At 38.7% G+C, this 9,594-nt stretch overlaps 1 pseudogene; it reads right to left on the reverse strand.

Annotated features, from left to right (window-relative positions):
* Positions 1-5,756: 5,756 nt before the first annotated feature.
* On the reverse strand, positions 5,757-8,379 carry LOC121034228 (cilia- and flagella-associated protein 44-like; annotated as a pseudogene).
* Between the last annotated feature and the right edge of the window lie 1,215 nt (positions 8,380-9,594).

Raw genomic sequence — 9,594 nt, forward strand, 5'->3', positions numbered from 1 at the left:
CCGCAAATTAGGCCGGAAAACTGTCGTAAAAGGGGACCGCAGCGGGCCGTAGGGGAAAGGTCGCTCAAGCAGTGGGCAGGTGCGGAATACGGCTTCAGATTGGCTGATGGGTGGGCGGATGGCCTCCTTACTGGGCTCAAAGCTGGGGCTTTTCTGTGTTTTGCCCTTTGCTACCTGGCCGGAGGTGTTTGGAAATTCCTGTGGGGAAAGGTATTGGTGCAACAGGGCGTGAACAAATACTGTGTAGCCTTACTCAGAACGTTTTTCCTCCCTTCTCAGCACATGCATTCACCGTTTATTTCGTTTATGATTGTCGAGGGTAATGAATATTCTTAAATGTGCAGTAACAGTTCCACCTGAAGCCAAATAAATATGTAGCAAGCCAGTAGAGCAAATGAGAATATGTCCCAGAAAACTAAAACAACAAACCACACTGTGTTTCAGGGGTGCTCGGTAGCATTCTCATATTTAAAAGAATTTTAATTTGTGACTTGATGGGACCTTGTGGGAATATTTGGGGTTTGTTTTGTGAAGTGGGATTACCACTTTAAATACAGTTAGTATTCTGATCATGGGATCCCCAAATCCCCACAACCCCTCAAAAAGTAGGGGTGGTTTTGCCATTACAAGGCATCAGCTTCATATAGCCCTACATATATGCTTGGGAAGAGAAAAGTAACGGAGACATTAATCGAAGTTTTACAGTGTTTGGATGATCAAGTAAGGTTGGAGTTACTTTCCACTTAGAATTTACAAAGTATTAAAAATTTGCTTACATTGCAAGGAAATTTGCTTTGATTAGCTGGTTGCATATTAGACATGTATGCAAATTTGTTGGCCTTGTTTTCCCTTTCTGTAAAAAGATTCGCTATTTGGATCTTTAAGAACTCTTCTAACCCTGATATTTTTGTAATGCCATTTCTTGTGAACAAAATTTCTTGATATGTAATATGTAAAGAATTTGTTATTATGTATATTTTTGTATGTACAAACTGCAGCATACAGCTTGCTTGAGGAACAGGTTAACATACAGAAGCCCAGTCTCAGGAAACCAAGGATAGGTAACACAGAGAGACACTTGAAGTTGAAGTGGACAGGGCTCTGTTTTTGGAGGCAAATCAAAGTAGATGTACAACCTAGTTCTGTCATTAGTTGTAGGACTTTGGATAAGTTATTTGTGACTCTGAGTTTTCTCATTTGTAAAACAAGGGTAATGATGCACACCTCACCGAATTATGTACATGGTATGTTCTGCATGTAATTATTACTCAGTGTATTGGCCATTATTATTATGAGGCATGTTGAAGTACAAGTTGATGTGCAGAGCCTTCCCAATTCTCAGGATATCTCACCTCACTCATAGATATAAGTCTGGTAATCTTTTCACACTAAGGGCATGGAAAGAACCTTTAAAATTAATCTTTTGAAATTTCCAGCAACTGAAGAATGGATAATCATTCCTTGCTTCTTCTAACTTCTAATGACCGCCAGCATTCCTTGACTTGTGACTGCATCACTTCGATCTTCAGGGAAGGTCAGTATCTTGAAATCTCTCTCTACTCTGTCTTCAGATTGACTTTATGTATAGAATCTCCTCTTCCTCCCTTTTAAAGGATGCAACAGTTGCATTTAGGGCCCAATCCTATAATCGAGGATAATATCTGCATCTCAAAATCCTTATTCATAGCTGCAGAGATGTTGCCATATAAGGTATTGTTTACAGGTTCCTGATTTTAGGACCTGATATCTTGGGGGCCATTATTTTGTCTACTACAGAGAGTAAGAGAAGACAAAAGAGGGAGCTTGTAGGGACAAGAGAATGAGAAAGGACTCTGGTCAATTTTTTTTCCCAAATTTGCTAGTCAGGTAAGTAACTTCTTGGGGAAGAATAGGTGAGAGATGAGAGTGGATAAAGTGTTCTTGCATTGTGCCTTTCAAATACTTTGAGACTATGATCTCTTAGTAAGAGCTACATTTTACATTACAGAGAATACATACAAATACATACTTGAACACACACACACATGCACACACAAATACGCACTGAATTTAATGTGTGTGTGTGTATGTATGTATTTATTTGTTTATTTGTTTATTTTAATGACTGACACATTTTTTAAAATGCTTGAAAGGCACACATAGTTTAGGGCATACAACAGAAAAAGCAGGTAAAGGATGTTCTCCAGTATAGAAGCTCCTATACCAGAGACTTATGGTAATAGGTCAGACCTCTTAATTAGGAATATGAAAAAAATCTATGAGAAGAAACAAGTCCTATCTAATTTGGGGCATAGATCAGCAACCTCATCAGGTTAGGAAGACTTGACATTGCTGAGTCACTTTCTGCATTGATTCAATATTAGCTTCTTCACCTTTCCTTCTCAGCAATCAGTTTATACTCTGGGACAGCTCAGTGGAGTAGCTCATTAATATGGACCAATATTAGAGCTCTGAATCTAAATTGCTCTGTTCTATTACTATAGGAATCCAAATATCAGTGGGACCATAAGTGGGTACAGCCATGAATTCCCATGAGCACTTAACCTCCAAACGAAAAGGACACTTTCAAATTAGTTAAAATGTTATGCACAATCATGGGGCGCCTGGGTGACTCAGTCACTTAAGCATCTGACTCTTGATTTTGGCTGAGGTCATGATCTTATGGTTTTTGTTTTTTGTTTTTTGTTTTTTTTTGTTTTTTTTTTTTTAATCTTATGGTTCTTAGATTGAGCTTTGCATTGGCTCTGTCAGCGAGGAGGCTACTTGGGATTCTCTCTCCCCCTCTCTTTCTGCCCCTCCCCCACTCATGCTCGCTCACTCATGCTCCCCCCTTCTCTCTCTCTCTCTCTCTCTCAAATAAATGAACTTAAAAAAAATGTTATGCACAATCAAAAGTGATTGTTAGAGATGATCTCTCAGGGCAATGTAACCTACCATTTCTTCTGGATCTATATCAAAAACAGTAAATGACTCTACTAGAACCTGAAAGAAAATGGCATAGGACATGAGAAACTATGGAAATACCTAGAATACTGGTAGAGCTGCAAACATCTTCAGAGAAAAGCCTCCTTATTGACCATTTTGTAAAACACACTACTCCATTCAGAGCTGAGTAATTTGCTGAAACCAGAGGTGATTCAGGAAACTGGGTAGTCTCCTGATTTCTGCCAGTCCAAAGCAAACTGCTCTGTGTTTCCTGCATCCTGAACCCTTAAATAACTGCTCTGTGAAGTTAACCATGTCTGAATTCTAATTTGCATTTCTTATTCTAAGATAATGTTGGCAGAATAGTTTGTGCTTTTACTTTTTGTCCTCTCAGAGAACACTTGACTTCAGAGTTTATTTTCCAAGCATTGGAAAAAAGCAAGTTTTCTCACAGATTGCTGAATGATAGTTTGTCTTGCCAATGGCTAAAAATTCCGATAACCAAGAGACAAATTTACTAAGACACGATGTATTACAGATGCTTTCTTGCAATTTTGAGGTACAGCCTTCTGAGACTCCATATTCAATCCGCTGGGTTCCAAACGGATCAAAAATGATTCAGTTCAATAGGAAATAGATGTTAAGTGCTTCAGTCAGTTCTAAGGTAACCAAGTTGGAGAAAAATTATTAAAACTGTATGACTGGATCTGGTCTTAGACTTTTAGATAAGTTTACTTTAAAATAATAGGATTGTTGTAGGAGACAAGGAAACAACTTCTGGTCAGTTCTATGTTAGAAATCCTGGATGGATTTGAGAAAAAGGCATACTTAGGGACAATGCATATGGGCTTCATCTTATTCTCTTGTGGAGGCTGAATGGGTGAGAGGATGAGACCACATTTCTGAAGTAAAAGAAACCTCTTCCTTTAAGACCCAAATCCTTTCTGCCTGGACTTGGATCAGTTCTGTGATCTTTTCTTTTGCCACAATGTCTGCTTTCCTAGGGCCCTGGAAGGCAGTGCCCTGGTGGTTCTTTAGGTATTCAACCGAGATTCAAGTTCCTTCTTTTCGATACATAAATCATTCATCTGATGAAGCTTTTCAGTGTGTTCCTTGGTCTTTGTCATCAGCTCCCATCACACTTAAGCAAGCTTTTCCTACCACATCTTCTTTTGCACTCAGTAATTCCTTTCAAAGTTTCTTGATCTTTAGCTCTCCAAGCGTTGTATTCACAGAAACCGTCTGAAGGACTTCTAGGTATATCATACCGCCAAACTTTCCGATCGTTAGTTGACAAACTATTTCTTCTATTCTGCTTATAGTTTTACCATCTCTCTCTTTTTGGATAAGCTGTTTATACCTCTCCCAACGTTCTTTGTTAAGTTTTCCTGTACCTGGAATCCTCCACCTGGGCCTGCAGATGCTGCCTGTTCCACTTCAGGGAGCCTTTTCATCTTGACTCTTCATTTACTTAAGAGTTGCTTAAAACTAGGAGCATTTCCTCATCATATTGAAATATCTTTTCTGGAACTTCTCCTGGGTGTATCTGGGGCATTTGGGGACTAGGAATATGCTGGGATATGTGGGGAAGAATCGACTGAATGCTCTTCAGTTCTTGTACCAGGCACTGTATTTCTTTGATGACAGCCACTTTAAGGTCTTGAAGAGAGAGGATGCACTTGTTCATGTGCATTTTGTTTGAATGGGCCATGGAGTCTGGGTGTCCCAGTTTCTCTTTCTTCTTGACAGTGTTTATTCTCATGTGCTCAGGTATCTTATAGTCTGAGGCTGTCTTCAGGTTGAAGTCTGCCGTGTGCCGTGTTACAACTGGGCCTCTTTGATGGTTTGAGCATCTTTGGGATATTCATAGTCATCATAAGATTTACTGTTGTATGGTTTCTTCCATTCTTTTTTTTCACTGCTGAATCTTAAATTGGGCCCTTTCAGTTTTTATATATTTCCTCCTTTTCTCAATTTGATTTTCCACTGTAATTTCACTTAGGGTTTTATGCCGACATTTCTTCCTTTTTTCTGTAATCGATTCTTCCAGCACACTACTAATCCCACCTGTATGTTTCTGGCCACCCTTTCTTCCAGCTCCCTTTTTCAAACCTCTCCAATTTACTTGTTCTTCTCTTTGACTGACTTACTCATTTGGACTTGGAGTACTTAGAGGGCTTCACAAACCTATCGGAAGATACTTGTGATCACTTTGTATGGCATGAACCACAATAGTATCACTTGCTTTTTTTTCTTAATTTTTTTTAATTTTTATTCATTTTTGAGAGAGAGACAGAGAGAGACAGAGTGCAAACATGGAAGGGCAGAGAGAAAGGAGACAGAATCTGAAGCAGGCTCCGGACTTCGAGTTGTAAGCATAGAGCCCGATGTGGGGCTTAAACCCACAAACTGCAAGATCCCAACCTGAGCTGAGGTCAGATGCTTAATCAGCTGAGCCACCCAGGCTCCCCAATAGTATCACTTTACAATGAATCATGAAATCTGTTCTGTAGCTTCATGAAGCCAAGTTGATGTTTCTCTTCTTCCGAAGCAAATTCCTTTCCCACTTGTTGAATTTTATAAGCTGTCAATCCTGGCATGAATTTTGGAATCTAGATCAAAATCTGTTCATTTAAATTGTGTATGCATTGGTAATTTTTTTTTAATTTTGTTTGTTTGTTTGCGAGAGAGAAGGAGAGAGAGAAAGAATGTTAGGCAGGCTCCGTGCTTAGTGCAGAGCCTGACATGGGGCTCAATCCCATGACCCTAAGATCATGACCTGGGCCAAAATCAAGAGTCAGATGCTCAAATGACTGAGCCACTTAGATGCCTCACTTTGGTAATTATTCGTTCATTTCTAGGAGTTTCCAAATTTTTTTCCTCAAAGCTTTGAGTTGTTCTTTCCTCCCACCTTTATTTCTTTCACTTCTTTCATTAACTTATCATGTTCTCTTTTTCTTCTGGTGTTCTCAATACCATAGGCTTTGGGATCTTCAATATCTTCTGTAATTGGCTCTGCTTCAGTTCCAAACCTGAGCAACAGCACTTGGTCTTTGATGGCTTTCTTTAGCTCAAATTCAGAAAAAATGGTGAAAGCAAAAATATTATTATCTATTCCAGTAGTCACCAAGAAATGGTCATCAAGCTAGGATAGATGCCTTTAATCCATCCATGCATATTGTCATGCATATTGAAGTGCCAGTAGTCCACCATAGTTGTCAGTGAAGGATTTTTCTGATTTAGGATATAGACTTGAATTGCTCTGTTTTAAGCAATTTGCATTGCATTTGCATTCCAAAAAACATCATATCTTGGTTAATGCTGAAAGTGATAGTTTGGATGGTATTATCCTCTGTATCTTCAAGAAGATGAAAATCAACAAGTTCATCTTTCTTTTCTGTGATATCACTACTTTTGTCATATGGGGGGAACTCACAATGATATAGAAAACCAGAATCATACCCTCCCAAAAAAGCCTAGAACTTCCCTGGCTCAGAGTAAAATCCATAGAGGATGTGACAGGGAATTGATGGAATAAAGATTTCAGATAATGGTTTCTCTTCCTCCTTTTTGCCCTGGAAATCCTTTTCTCCATCTTCTCTCATCTCTGCTGCTGTCCGTTTCCTCCTTTCTTTCATTTCTTTCTCTTCTGGCTCCTTTTATTTATTTCTCTTTTCTGTTTCTGTTAATCACAGAATCTTAGATTTGACACCTGAGGAATGGAAACATTTTATGCACGTGTCTTTGATTTCATAGGAAACTACATCACTATCTTCCCCTTCCTCCTTAATGGTTGGAAATAGAGTTTCAAGAGCATAGCCGTTTCACAGATAATCAGTAAAGTACTTTCAGGATGGGAGGTCAAAGACCATATTAATTGGCAAACAGGTCCAAGAATAGTAACATAATCGATTAGCTTATAATCTTTTTCTACCTCAAAGAAGACAGTTTGGTGTTTATTCCCTGTAGCTAGAATTTCTCCATCATGTTCAAAGGTAAAACAGTGACACAAGCAATATAGGGTTTGAAAAAGCATTTCAAATGAGTATCTGCGTTTGAAATTTTCTTCCTTTCTGCAAAATTGTGAGGCCTTTTGGATCGCAGAGTTCAAGAATTTGAACAACTCCATCTTTAAATACTAAAATAATATGTCTTCCAGTGTAGCTTACCAGTTGGGGTACCTAAGCCAGGGCAATACCTCTTTGAATTTCATCTGAGCCAAAGATGTTTTGCTAGCAAAATCCTAGATTACAAAAGAGCAGTTCAAGGAAGTAGTGGTCATGAGATAAGTGAGGGGTGAGATAGCCAAGGCTTCAGTAGCTCCCAAATGGAAGGAGAAAAAACATTCTGAGTCCTAGGTATTATTTTGAGTTTGAATTTTATGTGTATTTAAATTGAATTTAATTGAAATGAATATTTTTGAGACAATATTTATCCTTACTTCATGAGATGTATGCTGGTCATTTCTGTTTCTTAGAAAAAAATGCTTGGAAAACCCATGAAGTTTACAGCCCATTAATTGGTCATGATAGGAAGTATGGAAAGCATAGCTCCATAAAATTCCACACTTGGAAATATGATACCAGGCAAATAAGATTGTTTTTCCCTAAAACCTATGTGCTAGACATTGTGCTGTATTCTTTATGTAGATTATTTCACTTTACTTCATGACAATAATACTTATTTCTGTTTTGCAGATGAGGATATTTTGCCAGATATATTGTTTTTCCCTACAGATCCCTTCTCTGTCATTTTCCATGCTGCTCTATATCCCAGAGGAACGCACGAAGTTAGGAAGCTCTCTTGTATTCTGGCTTGGGGTTCATTTATGTCCATGATCAGAAGATGAGAAGGTAGGACAGTCAGTTAATGATGTTCATTTCTCCATCTTCATACCTAGTGGTTGCCACAGGCTGACTGAGTTTGTCCACTGAAGAATACAGTTTCTCTCATATGTGTGTGTTTGCATGTGAACATATGTGTGTTATTCCCACTCCTTGCTCCTTCAAGTCTAAGAGTAGTAGGGACTACTACTACTACTAAGGCCCCAGTGGTCTTATTAGACGCAGACACTTTGGCCATCATTTTGAGTTTCTCTTAATCCTGTTGATACCTTTGTAAATAGTTCCTTTATTAAATTCTCCCCAGTTACTCCATTTGGCTATGCTTTCTGTCTGTCTCTAACATGGGTGGTGACTGTTCTAAGAAGCTACTGAAATAATTCAAGTAGGAGATGATGGTAGCAGTGGAAATGGAAAGGAGGGCTGGACTCCTGCTTATGTTTTGAAGAAAGAACTGATAGATTTTGCTGATGGAGGAAATGTAGTGTGTGAGAAAAAGAAAGGAGTCAACAGTGACTCCAAAAGTGTAGGCTTGAGCAGCTGGAAGGATTGAGTTGCCACTGGATGGGACCAGAAAGACTTCAGGAAGAACAAGCTGGGGAACTTTTTTCATGTTGAATTTGAATTTAGATATCAATTAGGTATATAAAGAATGTTTTCACATAGGCTTTTGGATGTATAAGTCTGATGTCAAGAGAGAGGTCTGGGAGTCATCAGCCCAGAGATAGTCTTCAAGGCCAAGGAACAGATGAAATCATTGATTGCCTAAGTGGAGAGAGAAAGAGGAATAAGGGCTGTTTTGTGGATCCTCTGTGTTCGGAATTCAGGGAGATGAGGAAGAACCAGAAAGTTAGACTCTAAAGGGTGACCAGAAACCAGGTGAGTGTGGTGTCCTGGAAGTCAAATGAAGAAAGTGTTGAGTGGAGAAGTGTGTAAAATGCTGCTAATAGTCAAATGAAACAACAACTGAGAATTGACTGCTAGAGATCACTGGTGATATGAGAAGAGCTTCTGTGCTGTGATGGGGACAGAAGAATAGAGATAGGGATTTTAAGACATCTCTTTCAAAGAATTTTGCTGAGAAAGGAATTGGAGAAAGAGGACAGTTCCCAGAGGGAGAAGTAGTGTAAGGAGGGGTTTTTGTTTTTTTAAGATGGAAGAAATAAAAGTATGTTTATCTGCTGTAGGAATGACCTTATAGAGGGGGAAATTTGACAAAATTCATTGAATTACATATTTTAACCATATAGTTAATTAACATTTTAATTCAATTATTTTAACTGAATCTAATAATTTTGATGAAATTAAATTATATAATTTAAGAACGAGAAGAAAGTGTAGAGACCATTTTTTCCCCAACAGCTTTGCTTTATACAGGGCCTCGGAGTGGTTGACTGACTTCTAAAGCGCTGACACAGTTCAGTAACTGCCCACCCTTATTGTCCACACTCCAGGTGTGTGTAATGTTAGGGTCATGAGATGAGAGGGTCACAGAATTACCTTTTCCTGTCTTTCCGACCACTGTTTTTTAGGAATTATCTCAGATCTGGATTAATGGAGTCTTAAGTTCCTGACTAACAACCATTTAGCTTAGGGAATCTTATGTAGGCAGCTGCTCACATAATGCTATATGTAAAACTAAACGGTGCTCAGTATATATTTTCTTCCTTTCCTTCTTCATTCCACCTCCACTTATCCTATTCCTGCCCTCCTTTCCTCCACTGATCCTGCTATGACCTGACAATCTACCATTGGGAATTCATCTTGTTGTTCCCTGTTTGGATATGAATACTGAGCTGTGATCAACAGCTCCTCTGTGAAGTATTTT

The sequence above is a fragment of the Herpailurus yagouaroundi genome, unplaced genomic scaffold, assembly GCF_014898765.1.
Source record: "Herpailurus yagouaroundi ecotype Mexico unplaced genomic scaffold, PumYag 159, whole genome shotgun sequence".
In the NCBI taxonomy this organism is placed as follows: domain Eukaryota; kingdom Metazoa; phylum Chordata; class Mammalia; order Carnivora; family Felidae; genus Herpailurus; species Herpailurus yagouaroundi.